At 44.5% G+C, this 24,499-nt stretch overlaps 2 long non-coding RNA genes across 2 annotated transcripts; one reads left to right on the plus strand and one right to left on the minus strand.

Moving 5' to 3' along the window:
- Positions 1 to 527: 527 nt before the first annotated feature.
- On the plus strand, positions 528 to 1,537 carry LOC124029067. The gene is made up of 3 exons (XR_006837713.1): positions 528 to 648; positions 736 to 830; positions 1,386 to 1,537. It is a non-coding gene; the product is annotated as an uncharacterized LOC124029067 (long non-coding RNA).
- An 18,266-nt stretch (positions 1,538 to 19,803) lies between these two features.
- On the minus strand, positions 19,804 to 22,483 carry LOC124029068. Its single transcript, XR_006837714.1, has 3 exons — positions 22,469 to 22,483; positions 20,974 to 21,193; positions 19,804 to 19,953 (listed from the first exon to the last, which is right to left on the minus strand). It is a non-coding gene; the product is annotated as an uncharacterized LOC124029068 (long non-coding RNA).
- Positions 22,484 to 24,499: the final 2,016 nt, after the last annotated feature.

The raw sequence follows: 24,499 nt of genomic DNA on the forward strand, positions 1-24,499 counted from the left end.
AAGAGAGACAACACTACATAGCAACATGACAACATAGCATGGTAGCAACACGACAACATAGCATGGTAGCAACACGACAACATAGCATGGTAGCAACACGACAACATAGCATGGTAGCAACACGACAACATAGCATGGTAGCAACACGACAACATAGCATGGTAGCAACACGACAACATAGCATGGTAGCAACACGACAACATAGCATGGTAGCAACACGACAACATAGCATGGTAGCAACACGACACGATTATAATGCTGAAACATGAGGTGATGGAGGAGGATGAACAGCCTCAGGATCTCATCATCAAAAAATAAAAACCTTCAACCTGGGGTCTGTTTATCAATACCGGGGTATATAGTAAAATTAGAGATATATATACTAGCCAGCCTTACGCCAAGCCCACCACCTAAGCCCCATTTCCTTCCAGAAAAAAACCCTGGACACACACACACCTACTAGACCCAAAATACGACCGTTGAATTAAAATCTATTTAAAGTCTCTAATCTAATTTTGTCTGTGTGTTACAGAGTAATGACGGAGAAGAACGGCTAGCTGTGGTCAGACTGCTGGCCAAGCTGTTTGGAGCCAAAGACTCAGAACTGGCCACTCAGAACAGACCGCTGTGGCAATGCTTCCTGGGACGGTGAGACACACACACACATTACACAGCCGCACGCACACGCTTGTAGTAGAGGTGCGTTAACAAGGTGTTTGTGTGCTCCATCTCCAGGTTCAATGACATCCATGTCCCAGTGAGGCTCGAGTCGGTCAAGTTCGCTTCCCACTGTCTGATGAACCATCCAGACCTGGCCAGAGACCTCACAGGTAGGTGTCAACTGTCCAGACCTGGCCAGAGACCTCACAGGTAGGTGTCAACTGTCCAGACCTGGCCAGAGACCTCACAGGTAGGTGTCAACTGTCCAGACCTGGCCAGAGACCTCACAGGTAGGTGTCAACTGTCCAGACCTGGCCAGAGACCTCACAGGTATGTGTCAACTGTCCAGACCTGGCCAGAGACCTCACAGGTAGGTGTCAACCGTCCAGACCTGGCCAGAGACCTCACAGGTAGGTGTCAACCATCCAGACCTGGCCAGAGACCTCACAGGTAGGTGTCAACCATCCAGACCTGGCCAGAGACCTCACAGGTAGGTGTCAACTGTCCAGACCTGGCCAGAGACCTCACAGGTAGGTGTCAACCGTCCAGACCTGGCCAGAGACCTCACAGGTAGGTGTCAACCATCCAGACCTGGCCAGAGACCTCACAGGTAGGTGTCAACCGTCCAGACCTGGCCAGAGACCTCACAGGGACCTTCTTTGAAGTCCCACGACCGAGTTTGGGAGGCGCTGACCTAACCAAATATGTCTGTATCGTCCAATCAGAGTTCCTGAAAGTGCGATCACATGACCCAGAGGAGGCGATCCGACACGACGTCATCGTAACGATCATCAACGCGGGGAAGAAAGACCTGAACCTGGTTAACGACCAACTGCTGGGCTTCGTTAGGGAGAGGACCCTGGACAAGAGGGTGCGACCTCCGTTCTTTATTCTCACCTGACCTCTACCTCCTCTGTTCTCACCTGACCTCTACCTCCTCTGTTCTCACCTGACCTCTACCTCCTCTGTTCTTTATTCTCACCTGACCTCTACCTTCTCTGTTCTCACCTGACCTCTACCTTCTCAGTTCTCACCTGACCTCTACCTTCTCTGTTCTTTATTCTCACCTGAACTCTACCTCCTCTGTTCTCACCTGACCTCTACCTTCTCAGTTCTTTATTCTCACCTGACCTCTACCTTCTCTGTTCTTTATTCTCACCTGACCTCTACCTTCTCTGTTCTCACCTGACCTCTACCTTCTCAGTTCTTTATTCTCACCTGACCTCTACCTCCTCTGTTCTTTATTCTCACCTGACCTCTACCTTCTCTGTTCTCACCTGACCTCTACCTTCTCCGTTCTCACCTGACCTCTACCTTCTCCGTTCTCACCTGACCTCTACCTCCTCAGTTCTTTATTCTCACCTGACCTCTACCTTCTCAGTTCTTTATTCTCACCTGACCTCTACCTTCTCAGTTCTCACCTGGCCTCTACCTTCTCAGTTCTTTATTCTCCTCTACCTTCTCAGTTCTTTATTCTCACCTGACCACTACCTTCTCCGTTCTCACCTGACCTCTACCTTCTTTATTCTCACCTGACCTCTACCTTCTCTGTTCTTTATTCTCACCTGACCTCTACCTTCTCAGTTCTCACCTGACCTCTACCTTCTTTATTCTCACCTGACCTCTACCTTCTTTATTCTCACCTGACCTCTACCTTCTCTGTTCTTTATTCTCACCTGACCTCTACCTTCTCTGTTCTCACCTGACCTCTACCTTCTCTGTTCTCACCTGACCTCTACCTTCTCTGTTCTCACCTGACCTCTACCTTCTCAGTTCTTTATTCTCACCTGACCTAATGTACCACTGGAATAAAACCAGCTCCCTTTACTAATGTACAACTGGAATAAAACCAGCTCCCATTACTAATGTACAAGTGGAATAAAACCAGCTCCCATTACTAATGTATCATTACTAATGTACCACTGGAATAAAACCAGCTCCCATTACTAATGTACAACTGGAATAAAACCAGCTCCCATTACTAATGTACCACTGGAATAAAACCAGCTCCCATTACTAATGTACAACTGGAATAAAACCAGCTCCCATTACTAATGTACAAGTGGAATAAAACCAGCTCCACATTACTAATGTATCATTACTAATGTACCACTGGAATAACACCAGCTCCCATTACTAATCTACCACTGGAATAAAACCAGCTCCCTTTACTAATGTACCACTGGAATAAAACCAGCTCCCATTACTAATGTACAACTGGAATAAAACCTGCTCCCATTACTAATGTATCATTACTAATGTACAACTGGAATAAACCAGCTCCCATTACTAATGTATGATTAGAATAGAACTTGATGAAACATAACATCAATCATTTTACGAGTTGTAAACTCTCATTCTCTCTCCCGCTCAACAGAGAGACTCAACTCCACTCGAAGAACGCCCCTAGCACTAGGACCCAGCAGACACCACTTCTTCCTCGGTGTGTCTCCAAAGCACAGAGCAGCAGTAACCAAGCTGCAGACAGGAGTGGAGGGGGGGGATGGGTGCTGAAACATAGGCAGGAGAATGAGGGGAGAAGACCAGAGCTCTGCTTCTGCCTCCCACTCGCTCTGTCGCCCTCTCTGTCTGTCTTTCTGCCTCTCCTCCTCTGTCGCTCTCTGGCTCTATCTACCGAACAGCCTCCCGGAGGCTGTGAAAAAGGAGAATGAGGGGAGAAGACCAGAGAGCTCAGCTTCTGCCTCCCACTCGCTCTGTCGCCCTCTCTGTCTGTCTTTCTGCCTCTCCTTCTCTGTCGCTCTCTGGCTCTATCTAAAAGGAGAATGAGGGGAGAAGACCAGAGAGCTCAGCTTCTGCCTCTCTCTCTGTCGCTCTCTGGCTCAATCTACCGAACAATCAATCTCTCGAACGGCCGCCGGAGGCTGTGAAATCCTATGTTACACATGATAATAGGTCCTATGTAGCAGCAGGGCTACTAGTTTAACAGCCCTATTTCATAACAGGAACTATGTAGCAGCAGGGCTACTAGTTTAACAGCTCTATTTCATAACAGGTCCTACTACTAGTTTAACAGCTCTATTTCATAACAGGTCCTATGTAGCAGCAGGGCTACTAGTTTAACAGCTCTAGTTCATAACAGGTCCTACTACTAGTTTAACAGCTCTATTTCATAACAGGTCCTATGTAGCAGCAGGGCTACTAGTTTAACAGCTCTATTTCATAACAGGTCCTATGTAGCAGCAGGGCTACTAGTTTAACAGCTCTATTTCATAACAGGTCCTATGTAGCAGCAGGGCTACTAGTTTAACAGCTCTATTTCATAACAGGTCCTACTACTAGTTTAACATCTCTATTTCATAACAGGTCCTATGTAGCAGCAGGGCTACTAGTTTAACAGCTCTATTTCATAACAGGTCCTACTACTAGTTTAACAGCTCTATTTCATAACAGGTCCTATGTAGCAGCAGGGCTACTAGTTTAACAGCTCTATTTCATAACAGGAACTATGTAGCAGCAGGGCTACTAGTTTAACAGCTCTATTTCATAACAGGTCCTATGTAGCAGCAGGGCTACTAGTTCACCAGCTCTATTTCATAACAGGTCCTATGTAGCAGCAGGGCTACTACTAGTTTAACAGCTCTATTTCATAACAGGTCCTACTACTAGTTTAACAGCTCTATTTCATAACAGGTCCTATGTAGCAGCAGGGCTACTAGTTTAACAGCTCTATTTGATAACAGGTCCTATGTAGCAGCAGGGCTACTACTAGTTTAACAGCTCTATTTCATAACAGGTCCTACTACTAGTTTAACAGCTCTATTTCATAACAGGTCCTATGTAGCAGCAGGGCTACTAGTTTAACAGCTCTATTTCATAACAGGTCCTATGTAGCAGCAGGGCTACTAGTTTAACAGCTCTATTTCATAACAGGTCCTACTACTAGTTTAACAGCTCTATTTCATAACAGGTCCTATGTAGCAGCAGGGCTACTAGTTTAACAGCTCTATTTCATAACAGGTCCTACTACTAGTTTAACAGCTCTAGTTCATAACAGGTCCTATGTAGCAGCAGGGCTACTAGTTTAACAGCTCTATTTCATAACAGGTCCTATGTAGCAGCAGGGCTACTACTAGTTTAACAGCTCTATTTCATAACAGGTCCTATGTAGCAGCAGGGCTACTAGTTTAACAGCTCTAGTTCATAACAGGTCCTATGTAGCAGCAGGGCTACTAGTTTAACAGCTCTAGTTCATAACAGGTCCTATGTAGCAGCAGGGCTACTAGTTTAACAGCTCTATTTCATAACAGGTCCTATGTAGCAGCAGGGCTACTAGTTTAACAGCTCTATTTCATAACAGGTCCTATGTAGCAGCAGGGCTACTAGTTTAACAGCTCTATTTCATAACAGGTCCTATGTAGCAGCAGGGCTACTAGTTTAACAGCTCTATTTCATAACAGGTCCTATGTAGCAGCAGGGCTACTAGTTTAACAGCTCTATTTCATAACAGGTCCTACTACTAGTTTAACATCTCTATTTCATAACAGGTCCTATGTAGCAGCAGGGCTACTACTAGTTTAACAGCTCTAGTTCATAACAGGTCCTATGTAGCAGCAGGGCTACTAGTTTAACAGCTCTATTTCATAACAGGTCCTACTACTAGTTTAACAGCTCTATTTCATAACAGGTCCTATGTAGCAGCAGGGCTACTACTAGTTTAACAGCTCTATTTCATAACAGGTCCTACTACTAGTTTAACAGCTCTATTTCATAACAGGTCCTATGTAGCAGCAGGGCTACTAGTTTAACAGCTCTAGTTCATAACAGGTCCTATGTAGCAGCAGGGCTACTACTAGTTTAACAGCTCTATTTCATAACAGGTCCTATGTAGCAGCAGGGCTACTACTAGTTTAACAGCTCTATTTCATAACAGGTCCTATGTAGCAGCAGGGCTACTAGTTTAACAGCTCTATTTCATAACAGGTCCTATGTAGCAGCAGGGCTACTAGTTTAACAGCTCTATTTCATAACAGGTCCTATGTAGCAGCAGGGCTACTAGTTTAACAGCTCTATTTCATAACAGGTCCTATGTAGCAGCCGGGCTACTAGTTTAACAGCTCTATTTCATAACAGGTCCTATGTAGCAGCCGGGCTACTACAATTTAACAGCTCTATTTCATAACATAGAAATACAAGGCTTCCCTTCTCCAATGGTAATATTAAGTACCTGCATTATTTTAACAATTTAAAGCAAATGGTGGAAAAGTACTTAAATATAAATTAAAATACTTTAAAGTACTATTTAAGTAGTTTTTTGGGGTTCTGTACTTTACGACTTAAATTCGACAACTTTCCTTCACTACATTTCTAAAGGAAATAATTTTACTTCCTACATTTTCTCTGATAACCTAAAGTACTAGTTACATTTTGAATGCTTAGCAGGACAGGGGGAAATTCACCTGGTCATCCCTACTGCCTCTGATCTGGAGGACTCACTAAACAGAGAACATCCCTGGTCATCCCTACTGCCTCTGATCTGGAGGACTCACTAAACAGAGAACATCCCTGGTCATCCCTACTGCCTCTGATCTGGCGGACTCACTAAACAGAGAACATCCCTACTGCCTCTGATCTGGAGGACTCACTAAACAGAGAACATCCCTGGTCATCCCTACTGTCTCTGATCTGGAGGACTCACTAAACAGAGAACATCCCTGGTCATCCCTACTGTCTCTGATCTGGAGGACTCACTAAACAGAGAACATCCCTGGTCATCCCTATTGCCTCTGATCTGGAGGACTCACTAAACAGAGAACATCCCTGGTCATCCCTACTGCCTCTGATCTGGAGGACTCACTAAACAGAGAACATCCCTGGTCATCCCTACTGCCTCTGATCTGGAGGACTCACGAAACAGAGAACATCCCTGGTCATCCCTACTGCCTCTGATCTGGAGGACTCACTAAACAGAGAACATCCCTGTTCATCTCCACACAGCCAGACACTTCCCTCCCACCAACCTCCTCACAGCCAGACACTTCCCTCCATCCAACCTCCACACAGCCAGACACTTCCCTCCATCCAACCTCCACACAGCCAGACACTTCCCTCTCAGCCAACCTCCACACAGCCAGACACTTCCAGCCAACCTCCACACAGCCAGACACTTCCCTCCCATCAACCTCCACACAGCCAGACACTTCCCTCCCACCAACCTCCACACAGCCAGACACTTCCCTCCCATCAACCTCCACACAGCCAGACACTTCCCTCCCATCAACCTCCACACAGCCAGACACTTCCCTCCCACCAACCTCCACACAGCCAGACACTTCCCTCCCACCAACCTCCACACAGCCAGACACTTCCCTCCCACCAACCTCCACACAGCCAGACACTTCCCTCCCAGCCAGACACTTCCCTCCCACCAACCTCCTCCCAGCCCAATCAGAAGCCATCACTAGGTATTTGTAGGAGGCCCAATCAGAAGCCATCACTAGGTATTTGTAGGAGGCCCAATCAGAAGCCATCACTAGGTATTTGTAGGAGGCCCAATCAGAAGACATCACTAGGTCTTTGTAGGAGGCCCAATCAGAAGACATCACTAGGTCTTTGTAGGAGGCCCAATCAGAAGCCATCACTGGGTCTTTGTAGGAGGCCCAATCAGAAGCCATCACTGGGTCTTTGTAGGAGGCCCAATCAGAAGCCATCACTAGGTCTTTGTAGGAGGCCCAATCAGAAGCCATCACTGGGTTTAGGAGTCAGCTCATTGGACAAACAGACTGAAATGGTGATCCACATGACAAAGCTGACCATGCATGTTGAGGTCTAGGCTGGTAGGAATATTGTCAGAACCCATACCCAGCGCTAGCTAGCTAGCTGTGTTTTTATATAGTCAGAACCCATACCCAGCGCTAGCTAGCTAGCTGTGTTTTTATATAGTCAGAACCCATACCCAGCGCTAGCTAGCTAGCTGTGTTTTTATATAGTTAGAACCCATGCCCAGCGCTAACTAGCTAGCTGTGTTTTTATATAGTCAGAAGCCATACCCAGCGCTAGCTAGCTAGCTGTGTTTTTATATAGTCAGAACCCATACCCAGCGCTAGCTAGCTGTGTTTTTATATAGTCATAACCCATACCCAGCGCAAGCTAGCTAGCTGTGTTTTTATATAGAACCCATACCCAGCGCTAGCTAGCTAGCTGTGTTTTTATATAGTCAGACTCCATACCCAGCGCTAGCTAGCTGTGTTTTTATATAGTCAGAACCCATACCCAGCGCTAGCTAGCTTGCTGTGTTTTTATGTAGTCAGCACCCATACCCAGCGCTAGCTAGCTAGCTGTGTTTTTATAGTCAGAACCCATACCCAGCGCTAGCTAGCTAGCTGTGTTTTTATATAGTCAGAACCCATACCCAGCGCTGGCTAGCTAGCTGTGTTTTTATATAGTCAGAACCCATACCCAGCGCTAGCTAGCTAGCTATGTTTTTATATAGTCAGAACCCATACCCAGCGCTAGCTAGCTAGCTGTGTTTTTATATAGTCAGAACCCATACCCAGCGCTAACTAGCTAGCTGTGTTTTTATATAGTCAGAACCCATACCCAGCGCTAGCTAGCTAGCTGTGTTTTTATATAGTCAGAACCCATACCCAGCGCTAGCTAGCTAGCTGTGTTTTTATATAGTCAGAATATAGTCAGAACCCATACCCAGCTAGCTAGCTAGCTGTGTTTTTATATAGTCAGAACCCATACCCAGCGCTAGCTAGCTAGCTGTGTTTTTATATAGTCAGAACCCATACCCAGCGCTAGCTAGCTAGCTGTGTTTTTATATAGTCAGAACCCATACCCAGCGCTAGCTAGCTAGTTGTGTTTTTATATAGTCAGAATCCATACCCAGCGCTAGCTAGCTAGTTGTGTTTTTATATAGTCAGAACCCATACCCAGCGCTAGCTAGCTAGTTGTGTTTTTATATAGTCAGAACCCATACCCAGCGCTAGCTAGCCGGCCAACCAGGTTTTTTTAACGAAAGTCTGTCATGTGATCCGCGATAGGGTTTGGTCGTCGTTGTAAATAAAAATGTCTTCTTAACTGACTTGCCTAGTTTAATAAAACAAACAATAGACTAGTATAAAGGTGTTGTCTTCTGATAAGTGTTTTGAGATTCTGATCAGTAGTACTGCACTATTAGGGAATAGGGCTCTGGTCTATAGTAGTACCACTATATAGGGAATAGGGCTCTGGTCTATAGTAGTGTACTATTAGGGAATAGGGCTCTGGTCTATAGTAGTACCACTATATAGGGAATAGGGCTCTGGTCTATAGTAGTACCACTATTAGGGAATAGGGCTCTGGTCTATAGTAGTGTACTATTAGGGAATAGGGCTCTGGTCTATAGTAGTACCACTATATAGGGAATAGGGCTCTGGTCTATAGTAGTACCACTATATAGGGAATAGGGTTCTGGTCTATAGTAGTTCACTATATAGGGAATAGGGCTCTGGTCTATAGTAGTGTACTATTAGGGAATAGGGCTCTGGTCTATAGTAGTACCACTATATAGGGAATAGGGCTCTGGTCTATAGTAGTACCACTATATAGGGAATAGGGCTCTGGTCTATAGTAGTGTACTATTAGGGAATAGGGCTCTGGTCTATAGTAGTACCACTATATAGGGAATAGGGCTCTGGTCTATAGTAGTACCACTATATAGGGAATAGGGTTCTGGTCTATAGTAGTGCACTATATAGGGAATAGGGCTCTGGTCTATAGTAGTGCACTATATAGGGAATAGGGCTCTGGTCTATAGTAGTGCACTATTAGGGAATAGGGCTCTGGTCTATAGTAGTACCACTATATAGGGAATAGGGCTCTGGTCTATAGTAGTACCACTATATAGGGAATAGGGCTCTGGTCTGTAGTAGTACCACTATATAGGGAATAGGGCTCTGGTCTGTAGTAGTACCACTATATAGGGAATAGGGCTCTGGTCTATAGTAGTACCACTATATAGGGAATAGGGCTCTGGTCTAAAGTAGTGCACTATATAGGGAATAGGGCTCTGGTCTAAAGTAGTACCACTATATATGGAATAGGGCTCTGGTCTAAAGTAGTGCACTATATAGGGAATAGGGCTCTGGTCTAAAGTAGTACCACTATATAGGAAATAGGGCTCTGGTCTAAAGTAGTACCACTATATAGGGAATAGGGCTCTGGTCTAAAGTAGTGCACTATATAGGGAATAGGGCTCTGGTCTATAGTAGTACCACTATATAGGGAATAGGGCTCTGGTCTAAAGTAGTGCCACTATATAGGTAATAGGGCTCTGGTCTATAGTAGTACCACTATATAGGGAATAGGGCTCTGGTCTATAGTAGTGCACTATATAGGGAATAGGGCTCTGGTCTAAAGTAGTGCACTATTAGGTAATAGGGCTCTGGTCTATAGTAGTGCACTATATAGGGAATAGGGCTCTGGTCTATAGTAGTACCACTATATAGGGAATAGGGCTCTGGTCTATAGTAGTACCACTATATAGGGAATAGGGCTCTGGTCTATAGTAGTACCACTATATAGGGAATAGGGCTCTGGTCTATAGTAGTACCACTATATAGGGAATAGGGCTCTGGTCTATAGTAGTACCACTATATAGGGAATAGGGCTCTGGTCTATAGTAGTACCACTATATAGGGAATAGGGCTCTGGTCTATAGTAGTACCACTATATAGGGAATAGGGCTCTGGTCTATAGTAGTACCACTATATAGGGAATAGGGCTCTGGTCTATAGTAGTACCACTATATAGGGAATAGGGCTCTGGTCTATAGTAGTACCACTATATAGGGAATAGGGCTCTGGTCTATAGTAGTACCACTATATAGGGAATAGGGCTCTGGTCTATAGTAGTACCACTATATAGGGAATAGGGCTCTGGTCTATAGTAGTGTACTATTAGGGAATAGGGCTCTGGTCTATAGTAGTACCACTATATAGGGAATAGGGCTCTGGTCTAAAGTAGTGCACTATATAGGGAATAGGGCTCTGGTCTAAAGTAGTACCACTATATATGGAATAGGGCTCTGGTCTAAAGTAGTGCACTATATAGGGAATAGGGCTCTGGTCTAAAGTAGTACCACTATATAGGAAATAGGGCTCTGGTCTAAAGTAGTACCACTATATAGGGAATAGGGCTCTGGTCTAAAGTAGTACCACTATATAGGGAATAGGGCTCTGGTCTATAGTAGTACCACTATATAGGGAATAGGGCTCTGGTCTAAAGTAGTGCCACTATATAGGGAATAGGGCTCTGGTCTATAGTAGTACCACTATATAGGGAATAGGGCTCTGGTCTATAGTAGAATAGGGAATAGGGCTCTGGTCTATAGTAGTGCACTATATAGGGAATAGGGCTCTGGTCTATAGTAGTGCACTATATAGGAATAGGGCTCTGGTCTATAGTAGTACCACTATATAGGGAATAGGGCTCTGGTCTATAGTAGTACCACTATATAGGGAATAGGGCTCTGGTCTATAGTAGTACCACTATATAGGGAATAGGGCTCTGGTCTATAGTAGTACCACTATATAGGGAATAGGGCTCTGGTCTATAGTAGTACCACTATATAGGGAATAGGGCTCTGGTCTATAGTAGTACCACTATATAGGGAATAGGGCTCTGGTCTATAGTAGTACCACTATATAGGGAATAGGGCTCTGGTCTATAGTAGTACCACTATATAGGGAATAGGGCTCTGGTCTATAGTAGTACCACTATATAGGGAATAGGGCTCTGGTCTATAGTAGTACCACTATATAGGGAATAGGGCTCTGGTCTATAGTAGTACCACTATATAGGGAATAGGGCTCTGGTCTATAGTAGTACCACTATATAGGGAATAGGGCTCTGGTCTATAGTAGTACCACTATATAGGGAATAGGGTGCTATTTGACCTCGACCCAGGAAGAAGAGGCTGCAGCTGTGTGTGTGTGTGCAGTACCTGGTTCACAGTCCGGTTGCCATAGTGACAGGAAGGGGCTTGAACATTGTAGATGACCTGGCATCGCTCGTCATGCTCCATCTCTCTCTATGTATCTATTCTTCTACAAAACAGGATATTATCTATTTTCATTTAACGAGGCAACTAAGAACGAATTCTCATTCAGAATGACGGTCTACCAAAAGGCCTCCTTGTGGAGATGGGGGCTGGGATTAAACATTCAACATAAAATATAAATATAGGACAAAATGCACATTACGGCAAGAGAGACAACACTACATAAAGAGAGACAACACTACATAAAGAGAGACAACACTCCATAAAGAGAGACAACACTACATAAAGAGAGACAACACTACATAAAGAGAGACAACAACATAGCAAGACAAGAGAGACAACACTACATAAAGAGAGACAACACTACATAAAGAGAGACAACACTACATAAAGAGAGACAACACTACATAAAGAGAGACAACACTACATAAAGAGAGACAACACTACATAAAGAGAGACAACACTACATAAAGAGAGACAACACTACATAAAGAGAGACAACACTACATAAAGAGAGAAGAGAGACAACACTACATAAAGAGAGACAACACTACATAAAGAGAGACAACACTACATAAAGAGAGACAACACTACATAAAGAGAGACAACACTACATAAAGAGAGACAACACTACATAAAGAGAGACAACACTACATAAAGAGAGACAACAACATACATGACAAGAGAACAACACTACATAAAGAGCATACAAGAGAGACAACACTACATAAAGAGAGACAACACTACATAAAGAGAGACAACACTACATAAAGAGAGACAACACTACATAAAGAGAGACAGACAACACTACATAAAGAGAGACAACACTACATAAAGAGAGACAACACTACATAAAGAGAGACAACACTACATAAAGAGAGACAACACTACATAAAGAGAGACAACACTACATAAAGAGAGACAACACTACATAAAGAGAGACAACAACAACATAGCATGACAAGAGAGACAACACTACATAAAAGAGAGACAACACTACATAAAGAGAGACAACACTACATAAAGAGAGACAACACTACATAAAGAGAGACAACACTACATAAAGAGAGACCTAAGACAACAACATACATGAAAGAGAGACAACACTACATAAAGAGAGACAACACTACATAAAGAGAGACAACACTACATAAAGAGAGACAACACTACATAAAAAGAGAGACAACACTACATAAAAGAGACTACATAAAGACAACAACTACATAAAGAGACAGACAACACTACATAAAGAGAGACAACACTACATAAAGAGAGACAACACTACATAAAGAGAGACAACACTACATAAAGAGAGACAACACTACATAAAGAGAGACAACACTACATAAAGAGAGACAACACTACATAAAAGAGAGACAAAAGAGAGACAACACTACATAAAGAGAGACAACACTACATAAAGAGAGACAACACACTACATAAAAGAGACAACCTACATAAAGAAGACAACAACATAGCATGACATAAAGAGAGAAAGTCGCAACTACATAAGAGAGACTGCTAACAACAAATGTAAATGTAGAGAGACAACACTACATAAAGAGAGACCCAAGACAACAACATAGCTTGACAAGAGAGACAACACTACATAAAGAGAGACCTAAGACAACAACATAGCATGACAAGAGAGACACCACTACATAAAGAGAGACCTAGACAACAACACAGCATGACAAGAGAGACAACACTACATAAAGAGAGACAACACTACATAAAGAGAGACAACACTACATAAAGAGAGACCTAAGACAACAACATAGCATGACTAGAGAGACAACACTACATAAAGAGAGACAACACTACATAAAGAGAGACCCAAGACAACAACATAGCATGACAAGAGAGACAACACTACATAAAGAGAGACCTAGACAACAACATAGCATGACAAGAGAGACAACACTACATAAAGAGAGACCTAGACAACAACATAGCATGACTAGAGACACAACACTACATAAAGAGAGACAACACTACATAAAGAGAGACCTAGACAACAACATAGCATGACTAGAAAGTCGCTCTGGATAAGAGCGTCTGCTAAATGACTTAAATGTAAATGTAGAGAGACAACACTACATAAAGAGACCTAAGACAACAACATAGCATGACTAGAGAGACAACACTACATAAAGAGAGACCTAGACAACAACATAGCATGACAAGAGAGACAACACTACATAAAGAGAGACCTAGACAACAACATAGCATGACTAGAGAGACAACACTACATAAAGAGAGACAACACTACATAAAGAGAGACAACACTACATAAAGAGAGACAACACTACATAAAGAGAGACAACACTACATAAAGAGAGACAACACTACATAAAGAGAGACAACACTAAAGAGAGACAACATACATAAAGAGAGACAACACTACATGAAAGAGAGACAACACTACATAAAGAGAGACCTAGACAACAACATAGCATGAAAGAGAGACAACACTACATAAAGAGAGACAACACTACATAAAGAGAGACCTAAAGAAGACAACAACTAGCATGAAGAGAGACAACACTACATAAAAGAGAGACAACACTACATGAAAGAGAGACAACACTACATAAAGAGAGACCTAGACAACAACATAGCATGACTAAAGAGAGACAACACTACATAAAGAGAGACCTAAGACAACAACATAGCATGACTAGAGAGACAACACTACATAAAAGAGACCTAAGACAACAACATAGCATGACTAGAGAGACAACACTACATAAAGAGAGACAACACTACATAAAGAGAGACCTAAGACAACAACATAGCATGACAAGAGAGACAACACTACATAAAGAGAGACCTAGACAACAACATAGCATGACTAGAGAGACAACACTACATAAAGAGAGACCTAAGACAACATAGCATGACTAGAGAGACAACACTACATAAAGAGAGACAACACTACATAAAGAGAGACCTAGACAACAACATAGCATGACTAGAGAGACAACACTACATAAAGAGAGACAACACTACATAAAGAGAGACCTAGACAACAACATAGCATGACTAGAGAGACAACACTACATAAAGAGAGACCTAAGACAACAACATAGCATGACTAGAGAGACAACAGTACATAAAGAGAGACAACACTACATAAAGAGAGACAACACTACATAAAGAGAGACCTAAGACAACAACATAGCATGACTAGAGAGACAACACTACATAAAGACAGACAACACTACATAAAGAGAGACCTAAGACAACAACATAGCATGACTAGAGAGACAACACTACATAAAGAGAGACCTAGACAACAACATAGCATGACTAGAGAGACAACACTACATAAAGAGAGACCTAAGACAACAACATAGCATGACAAGAGAGACAACACTACATAAAGAGAGACACCACTACATGAAGAGAGACCTAAGACAACATAGCATGACAAGAGAGACAACACTACATAAAGAGAGACCTAGACAACAACATAGCATGACTAGAGAGACAACACTACATAAAGAGACCTAAGACAACAACATAGCATGACAAGAGAGACAACACTACATAAAGAGAGACACCACTACATGAAGAGAGACCTAAGACAACATAGCATGACAAGAGAGACAACACTACATAAAGAGAGACCTAGACAACAACATAGCATGACTAGAGAGACAACACTATATAAAGAGAGACCTAGACAACAACATAGCATGAAAGAGAGACAACACTACATAAAGAGAGACAACACTACATAAAGAGAGACCTAGACAACAACATAGCATAACTAGAGAGACAACACTACATAAAGAGAGACAACACTAGCATAAAGAGAGACAACACTACATAAAGAGAGACCTAGACAACAACATAGCATGACTAGAGAGACAACACTACATAAAGAGAGACAACACTACATAAAGAGAGACAACACTACATAAAGAGAGACAACACTACATAAAGAGAGACCTAGACAACAACATAGCATGACTAGAGAGACAACACTACATAAAGAGAGACAACACTACATAAAGAGAGACCTAGACAACAACATAGCATAACTAGAGAGACAACACTACATAAAGAGAGACAACACTACATAAAGAGAGACCTAAGACAACAACAGTAACACATGACAACATCAACATGGTAGCAACGCAACATGACAACATGGTAGCAATACAACATGGTAGCAACGCAACATGACAACATGGTAGCAACACAACATGGTAGCAACGCAACATGACAACATGGTAGCAGCACAACATGGTAGCAACACAACATGGTAGCAACACATGACAACATCAACATGGTAGCAACACATGACAACATCAACATGGTAGCAACACAACATGACATCAACATGGTAGCAACACAACATGACAACACCACAAAATGACAACAACATGGTAGCAACACAACATGACAACAACATGGTAGCATCACAACATGACAACAACATGGTAGCATCACAACATGACAACAGCATGGTAGCAACACAACATGACAACAACACAACATGACAACAACATGGTAGCAACACAACATGACAACAACATGGCAGCAACACAACATGACAACAGCATGGTAGCAACACAACATGACAACAACACAACATGAACACAACATGGTAGCAACACAACATGACAACAACATGGTAGCATCACAACATGACAACAGCATGGTAGCAACACAACATGACAACACACAACATGACAACAACATGGTAGCAACACAACATGACAACAACATGGCAGCAACACAACATGACAACAGCATGGTAGCAACACAACATGGTAGCAACACAACATGACAACACCACAACATGACAACAACATGGTAGCAACACAACATGACAACATGGTAGCAACACAACATGACAACACCACAACATGACAACAACATGGTAGCAACACAACATGACAACATGGTAGCAACACAACATGACAACATGGTAGCAACACAACATGACAACAACATGGTAGCAACACAACATGACAACATGGTAGCAACACAACATGACAACACCACAACATGACAACATGGTAGCAACACAACATGACAACAACACAACATGACAACAACATGGTAGCAACACAACATGACAACATGGTAGCAACACAACATGACAACATGGTAGCAACACAACATGACAACACCACAACATGACAACAACATGGTAGCAACACAACATGACAACATGGTAGCAGCACAACATGACAACACCACAACATGACAACAACATGGTAGCAACACAACATGACAACAACATGGTAGCAACACAACATGACAATAACATGGTAGCAACACAACAACAACATGGTAGCAGCACAACATGACAACACCACAACATGACAACAACACAACATGACAACAACATGGTAGCAACACAACATGACAACAGCATGGTAGCAACACAACATGACATCAACATGGTAGCAACACAACATGACATCAACATGGTAGCAACACAACATGACATCAACATGGTAGCAACACAACATGACATCAACATGGTAGCAACACAACATGACAACAACATGGTAGCAACACAACAACATCAACATGGTAGCAACACAACATGACAACAACATGGTAGCAACACAACATGACATCAACATGGTAGCAACACAACATGACAACAACATGGTAGCAACACATGACAACAACATGGTAGCAACACAACATGACAACAACATGGTAGCAACACAACATGACAACAACATGGTAGCAACACATGACAACAACATGGTAGCAACACATGACATGTCTGTCAGCCCTCTGCCTGCCTGTCTGTCTGTTGGCCCTCTGCGTGCCTGCCTGCCTGTATGTCGGCCCTCTGCCTGCCTGCCTGTCTGTCGGCCCTCTGCCTGCCTGCCTGTCTGTCGGCCCTCTGCCTGCCTGCCTGTCTGTCTGTCGGCCCTCTGCCTGCCTGCCTGTCTGTCTGTCGGCCCCTGCCTGCCTGCCTGTCGGCCCTCTGCCTGCCTGCCTGTCTGTCTGTCGGCCCTCTGCCTGCCTGCCTGTCTGTCTGTCGGCCCTCTGCCTGCCTGCCTGCCTGTCTGTCTGTCGGCCCTCTGCCTGCCTGCCTGTCTGTCTGTCGGCCCTCTGCCTGCCTGCCTGTCTGTCTGTCGGCCCTCTGCCTGCCTGCCTGTCTGTCTGTCGGCCCTCTGCCTGCCTGCCTGTCTGTCTGTCGGCCCTCTGCCTGCCTGCCTCGGCCTGCCTGCCTGCCTGCCTGCCCTGCCTGCCTGCCTGCCTGCCTGTCCCTCTGCCTGCCTGCCTGCCTGCCTGTCGGCCCTCTGCCTGCCTGCCTGCCTGCCTGTCGGCCCTCTGCCTGCCTGCCTGCCTGTCTGTCGGCCCTCTGCCTGCCTGCCTGCCTGTCTGTCGGCCCTCTGCCTGCCTGCCTGCCTGTCTGTCGGCCCTCTGCCTGCCTGCCTGCCTGTCTGTCGGCCCTCTGCCTGCCTGCCTGCCTGTCTGTCGGCCCCTGCCTGCCTGCCTGTCTGTCGGCCCCTGCCTGCCTGCCTGCCTGTCTGTCGGCCCTGCCTGCCTGCCTGCCTGTCTGTCGGCCCTCTGCCTGCCTGCCTGTCTGTCGGCCCTCTGCCTGCCTGCCTGTCTGTCGGCCCTCTGCCTGCCTGCCTGTCTGTCGGCCCTCTGCCTGCCTGCCTGCCTGCCTGCCTGCCTGTCGGCCCTCTGCCTGCCTGCCTGTCTGTCGGCCCTCTGCCTGCCTGCCTGTCGGCCCTCCTGCCTGCCTGCCTGCCTGTCGGCCCTCCGGTGCCTGCCTGCCTGCCTGCCTGTCGGCCCTCCTGCCTGCCTGCCTGCCTGTCGGCCCTCTGCCTGCCTGCCTGCCTGTCGGCCCTCCGCCTGCCTGCCTGCCTGTCGGCCCTCCGCCTGCCTGCCTCGGCCCTCCGCCTGCCTGCCTGTCGGCCCTCCGCCTGCCTGCCGCCTGCCTGCCTGTCGGCCCTCCGCCTGCCTGCCTGCCTGTCGGCCCTCGCCTGCCTGCCTGCCCGCCCTCCGCCTGCCTGCCTGCCGGCCCTCCGCCTGCCTGCCTGTCTGTCGGCCCTCTGCCTGCCTGACTGTCGGCCTGCCTGCCTGTCTGTCGGCCCTCCCTGCCTGCCTGCCTGTCTGTCGGCCCTCTGCCTGCCTGCCTGCCTGCCTGCCTGTCTGCCTGCCTGTCGGCCCTCTGCCTGACCTGCCTGCCTGCCTGCCTGTCGGCCCTCTGCCTGCCTGCCTGCCTGTCGGCCCTCTGCCTGCCTGCCTGCCTGTCGGCCCTCTGCCTGCCTGCCTGCCTGTCGGCCCTCTGCCTGCCTGCCTGCCTGTCGGCCCTCTGCCTGCCTGCCTGCCTGCCTGTCTGTCGGCCCTCTGCCTGCCTGCCTGTCTGTCTGTCGGCCCTCTGCCTGCCTGCCTGCCTGCCTGTCTGTCGGCCCTCTGCCTGCCTGCCTGTCTGTCGGCCCTCTGCCTGCCTGTCTATCCTCCGCAGAACAAAAACAGCAGCAGACACACAGAGAGGTTTCCATAGAGGTGGTCGCCCCCCCCCCCCCCTTCTATTCATGACATCATACCGCAGGTACACGACCTCCTACTAGTGCATGACGTCATACACAACGACGTCATAAAGAACGCCGACAGTCACGGTGTTCTAGATCTATGACCGTGGTCCGGTACCATGACAACGTCACCTATAACACCTCTGGCTTCCCAGCAGAGTAGCAATGTTATTGGGGGGGGGGGGGGGGGGACAATTCCTCTGACCATAGATAGCTACCGTCTCTGAAAAAGCTATGATTGCTTTTACCTCCATCTCAGCCTCTCTCTCTCTCTCTCTCCCTGCCTATAAAAGTGTACGACTTAACTCGGCTGTAGCAGGTGCCTTTCATGTTTAGAGTTTGGGTGTTATTGGTAATCGGCCAGTGTGCTGGACATTGATGTAGTGAGTCTGACGAGATATAGCTACAGTATGTTTACAGTGAGAACCCACCCCCAAGCTCACTAGGTCTCTGCCAACCACCTGAACAAGCTCACTAGGTCTCTGCCAACCACCTGAACAAGCTCACTAGGTCTCTGCAAACCACCTGAACACATCCTAGCTCAGTGTGTCTTGACAGATGGCCATGTGGAGAGGGGGGGTTTGGTTTGGTTTTAACCGACTAACCTTCAGCCTTTTCACCACCTCATCGTTGCTTATCTTCTCCGTGATTTCCTTCACTCCAGGCGGGTAGGTGATCTTGCTGTCCCCCGCCGGTTTCTGCTGCTGCGGGAACTCCATGCTTGTCGTCGTTTTAATCCACACGGTCCTCTACTGGCCTCTGTAGGCCAGGAAACAAAACACAAATCAACATCAACCATTCCTACCGCACTTCTCAAAAAAAAACATCGTTTTAAAACACTGTTTTGTGCTTCTGATTGTTATTTATGCGATATACTGCGAGGGGAATAGGAACGGGTCAGTCGACTAAGGGGGGAAATGTCTCCCTGAATGAAGTTGTTTTTTTTGTATAATTAAAAAATAAAAATAAATCCTGGCTGTGCTAGTTAGCATGTTAGCATGTTAGCTAAACAGCGCGATATCCGCTCTGCAATCGCATGTTCTTACATAAAGATTAACGTTAAATGTTTTTGTAGCCACCAGTTTGGTTTGCGTTTTCAAATACAATATATATACCATTACACCTGTGTGTATGTTGAACAAATCAAATTCATATCTATTTATATAAACATACTACCATTGCGAGATGAGTTGCGATGCTAGCAAGCTAGCTAGCTAGCTATGGTAGTTGGTTCACAAGACCCGCACTGTGTATGCTAAGCTAAGCTAACCAGCTAGCATTTTTTAGCCATTTGAGAAATGTTAGCGTTGTTAGCATCGTTAGCATTATTAGCATCGTTAGCATCGTTAGCCTAGGCCTCAAACTACTCACAGAGAACACCCATCACATTTGCACATCACTGTTGTTACCAAAAGAGACAGAAATTAAATTCACGAATCACAGTTATTCTCAAGACGTCTTTCTGCGAACGACTTCCTGTCATGTTTAGCGTTTAGAAGTAAAAAACAACTTTATTTGTCCAGGAAAATAAAGATAAACTTCCAACTTCGTTATGTTTGTTTCAACTTCAAGCTCTCTCTCTCTGTCTCTGTCTCTCTTCACATCGTTTCCTTACAGTGGCGCTTACATTAAAAAATGCAATCGTCGCCCTCCCTCTCCAACATCACAATTATAACAAAAGAAAGCTTTTTGTACACATACAACTATGAGCCACAAAAAAATATCTGCAAACAGTAGCCGCGGTCCACCAAAAATAAACCCAACATGTATCATATTTACCTCACCAATGAGCGGTTTTAATTCATGAGGTTGTGTGTGTGTGTGTGTGTGTTTTTAGTTTCGGCACAAAGCTCCGTGTCTCCAGTCTCCAGCAGCCAGAATGTCCCCTCTGTGGACGCTGGGTGGACGGCGCCTTCCTCGGTCTGACCGGGGTACTGCAACACGCCTCATCAAGCGGGACTCGGAAAAACCAAACTCCAACTTCCCCCTTCCTTTCTTTCTTTTAGATGCAGGAACATAAAAACCCGACAAGAGATCCCAGGTCAGTATTTAGAAGTTCCCTGAATGGATAGGGGTTGAAGGTGGTGGGGTGATTCTAGGTTTGTGCATGGCCGGAATATAATTTAAGAGGTTTGGAAGGAGTTTTCAATACTGTACCAAATAAATTAGAATAGCAGACAAGGCACTTATAGTATGCCAGTGTACCAAAGTTGCAGATATTAATAAATGTAAAAGAGAATGATTTAACACCATTGTAAATACAACCCATATTTGTGCTTATTTATTTTCCATTTTGTATATTAACCATTTGTACATTGTTACAACAATATGACACGTGTAATGTCTTTATTATTTTTGAAACTTCTGTGAGTGTAATGTTTACTGTTCATTTCTATTGTTTATTTCACTTTTGTATATTAATCTACCTCACTTACTTATATTATTATTATTATTATAATATATTATTATTATTATTATATTATATATTATTTTGGCAATGTTTTAACATATGTTTCCCGTGCCAATAAAGGCCCTTGAATTGAAATGGATTTAAATGAACAACAACATCTATTAGGGAACTACAAAAGTTGATTTGGCAGGTTTTCAGCGTGGTCTTATTTCAATTCAATTTCAATTCAAGGGCTTTATTGTCATGGGAAACATGTGTTAACATTGCCAAAGCAAGTGAGGTAGACAATATACAAAGTGAATATATAAGGTGAAAAACAACAAAAATGAACAGTAAACATTACACATACAGAAGTTTCAAAACAGTTTCTCTCTCTGTCTTTCTCTCTCTGTCTCTGTCTCTATGTCTCTGTCTCTCTCTCTCTGTCTCTCTCTGTCTCTCTGTCTCTCTGTCTCTCTCTGTCTCTCTCTCTCTCTCTCTCTCTTCTCTCTCTCTCTCTCTCTCTGTCTCTCTCTCTCTCTCTCTCTCTCTCTCTCTCTCTCTGTCTCTCTCTCTCTTTCTCTCTGTCTCTCTCTCTCTGTCTCTCTCTCTCTTTCTCTCTGTCTCTCTCTCTCTTTCTCTCTCTCTCTCTCTCTCTCTGTCTCTCTGTCTCTCTTTCTCTATGTCTCTCTCTCTCTTTCTCTCTGTCTCTCTCTCTCTGTCTCTCTCTCTCTGTCTCTGTCTCTCTCTTTCTCTCTGTCTCTCTCTCTCTCTGTCTCTCTCTCTCTCTCTCTCTCTCTCTGTCTCTCTCTCTCTCTCTCTCTCTTTCTCTCTGTCTCTCTATCTCTCTCCAGTATCTATCAGGATGAAGTGTAGTTGACCAACCCAGCCGCTTGGTGCGCTGCCGTTGTTTCAGCCCAGCTTCCTGAAACCAGCTTCTTCCGTTGTTTTTAACATGGCCACAACACCACGCCAGTGAGATACTTTCCCTAAGACAACTGTTTTTAAACATTAGCACACCGAGAATGCCCAGGAAAAAGAAAAACGGACATAGCCCGGCAAGAGTACCCGGGTTGTCAAACGACAACTACTACCGAATACCGGGAACGGGTGACGGCGCGCCGCTGTCGAGAAGTGAATTCAACACCGGGACTAACTCTCACGAATACGGTCGTACTAATATGCTCGTTTCGACAAACAACCCAGGAGGCATCTCGGCTACTTCTCAGGACAAGGACGAGATCGTGAGGACCATGAAGGAGATGTTTTGCCACCTGGATCCGGAAGTTCTTTACATTGTGTTGGCCGAGTGTGACTTCAAAGGTAAAATGACTTCTTGACTGACAAGTTGTGACAAAGTTTTTAGATCAAAATATCTAGATATTAAGTATGTACCTAAAGGTGATTGGTTGGGTGCGTTGTTGCAACAGCAACTGCTGTTGCTGGTTGGTCCCTTTGACCGATATTTCCCATATTGATCATATGATTGATTACATGTTGATCCACGTTATGTCAGAGTTTATGTGACGTCACCTCTCTCCCACACATCCCTGCTCCTCCACTTTACACCCGACACTCAAATCTAAAACACAAAATGTTTTTCTTATTTTTTTATTTTTACATAAGATGAATAACTAAAGTCACAAAAAGCATCCAGGCTAACAATTTACTTTCCTATTTTGTGAATAGGATAACTCAGTGTTAGTGTGTATTTCAATGGCATGTGTACTGTACTGACTGTGATCATGTTGTTGCATCATCCCCTGGTGTCATGAGGTTACTGTAGTTCAACAGTACATATTGGGACTACAGTAATATTGGGACTACAGTACATATTGAGACTACAGTTCAACAGTACATATTGGGACTACAGTACATATTGGGACTACAGTTCAACAGTACATATTGGGACTACAGTACATATTGGGACTACAGTTCAACAGTACATATTGGGACTACAGTTCAACAGTACATATTGGGACTACAGTTCAACAGTACATATTGGGACTACAGTTCAACAGTACATATTGGGACTACAGTTCAACAGTACATATTGGGACTACAGTTCAACAGTACATATTGGGACTACAGTTCAACAGTACATATTGGGACTACAGTACATATTGGGACTACAGTTCAACAGTACATATTGGGACTACAGTTCAACAGTACATATTGGGACTACAGTTCAACAGTACATATTGGGACTACAGTACATATTGGGACTACAGTTCAACAGTACATATTGGGACTACAGTACATATTGGGACTACAGTACATATTGGGACTACAGTACATATTGGGACTACAGTTCAACAGTACATATTGGGACTACAGTACATATTGGGACTACAGTACATATTGGGACTACAGTTCAACAGTACATTTTGGGACTACAGTTCAACAGTACATTTTGGGACTACAGTTCAACAGTACATATTGGGACTACAGTACATATTGAGACTACAGTACATATTGGGACTACAGTACATATTGGGACTACAGTTGAACAGTACATATTGGGACTACAGTTGAACAGTACATATTGGGACTACAGTTGAACAGTACATATCGGGACTACAGTACATATTGGGACTACAGTTCAACAGTACATATTGGGACTACAGTACATATTGGGACTACAGTACATATTGGGACTACAGTTCAACAGTACATATTGAGACTACAGTACATATTGGGACTACAGTACAACAGTACATATTGGGACTACAGTTCAACAGTACATATTGGGACTACAGTACATATTGGGACTACAGTACAACAGTACATATTGGGACTACAGTACATATTGGGACTACAGTACAACAGTACATATTGGGACTACAGTACAACAGTACAGTCTTGGCCAAATGTTGAGACACAAACATACATTTTCACAAAGTTTGCTGCCTCAGT

The sequence above is a fragment of the Oncorhynchus gorbuscha genome, unplaced genomic scaffold, assembly GCF_021184085.1.
Source record: "Oncorhynchus gorbuscha isolate QuinsamMale2020 ecotype Even-year unplaced genomic scaffold, OgorEven_v1.0 Un_scaffold_5393, whole genome shotgun sequence".
NCBI classification, from domain to species: domain Eukaryota; kingdom Metazoa; phylum Chordata; class Actinopteri; order Salmoniformes; family Salmonidae; genus Oncorhynchus; species Oncorhynchus gorbuscha.